This window comes from Piliocolobus tephrosceles, unplaced genomic scaffold (genome assembly GCF_002776525.5).
Source record: "Piliocolobus tephrosceles isolate RC106 unplaced genomic scaffold, ASM277652v3 unscaffolded_451, whole genome shotgun sequence".
Lineage (NCBI taxonomy): Eukaryota > Metazoa > Chordata > Mammalia > Primates > Cercopithecidae > Piliocolobus > Piliocolobus tephrosceles.
Genome location: NW_022329976.1, coordinates 1 through 1,250, shown reverse-complemented (window position 1 = coordinate 1,250; position 1,250 = coordinate 1). Strand labels below are relative to the sequence as shown.

The window sequence follows — 1,250 nt, the reverse complement described above, 5'->3', positions numbered from 1 at the left end:
ATTATTATTATTATTATTATTATTATTATTATTATTATTATTATTATTTCTTTTTTTGCCAGATCGAATTATTTGAAAGTAAATGGGTTACTACTGAAAACACAGCTACCACCTGCATGGCTATGACCAAATTAGTAACATTCATGTACACAATTTTGTAGTGCTATTTTCAAGTAAACTGTTTTCCAAACACTGACTGCTACACTGAAGCACGTCACATTTTGGGTGGAATTTTTCTAAAAAAAAAAAATAAATTTCAAGTGACTCTTATTTGTTTTGATTGCTTGTTTTTAAGTTCATAACATGCTAAGATTCCTTCAGAGGACTTTATTTCCTGTTCTCAGTGCAAATTATCTTATATCTTTCCCAGGTTTTTCAAAGTGATCTTCAATATTCTGGTCTTTCCATTTGTTTCCTAAAATGCAGACCCACAAAATTATCACAAATTATTACAAACTATAGAAACATTACTAGATTTAATGTTCATTGTACACAGTGCCCATGCCTGATTTCTTCACCAAATCATTCCCTTGCCACATTCCAAATAACAAACAGCACTGATGATAGGGAAATGCTTCTGTAATTAAGTGAAATGTGTTGTCATTCTCACCTACAGAAGCCAGGTTCCTGCAGGTTTCCTGCCTCACTTCTCTGTAGAGATTCTTCTGAGAAGAATCTAGCAAAACCCATTCCTCCTGGGTAAAGTTCACAGCCACATCCTCAAAAGTCATGGAGTCCTAGAACATTCCACACATGTGGATAGAAGGATGGGTGAGACTGACAGCACTGGGAATCTATACTCAATCAATAAGCTGTTTACATGATTCTAAAATTTTCAAGCATTTATTCTGTGACTCAATTGTCACAACTCTTACTCTGTTCACAATACTCCCTCCCACACAGCAGTACTAATGCTAGAATTGAACTATTCAAAAACGCAACAGCAAAGTAGAAACACCCATCTCATTAGAATCCAGGGAGTAAGATGTGCTGCTAGGAGTTACCTTTCAACTTCACTTTGTACATTTCTATTATCTGTCATAATAAAGTCCTACCTGATGTGCTTAAGGGAGTTAATATTACCAGTCCTGAGACTACTTATTCTTAAAACCACCTGCTCGTAAAGTTCCATCTTTGTTTGTATTAGTAACTTACATTTTGAAAGGGATTCCACGAATCCAAGTAATAAGAATGACCCACTGCATCTAAATGGCTTATGCAATATATTTGCCAAAACTTTTTCTGCGAAG

At 34.9% G+C, this 1,250-nt stretch overlaps 1 pseudogene; it reads right to left on the bottom strand.

Moving 5' to 3' along the window:
- The window catches only part of LOC113220099, a 1,980-nt pseudogene extending 1,243 nt beyond the window's left edge, over positions 1-737 (bottom strand).
- Positions 738-1,250: the final 513 nt, after the last annotated feature.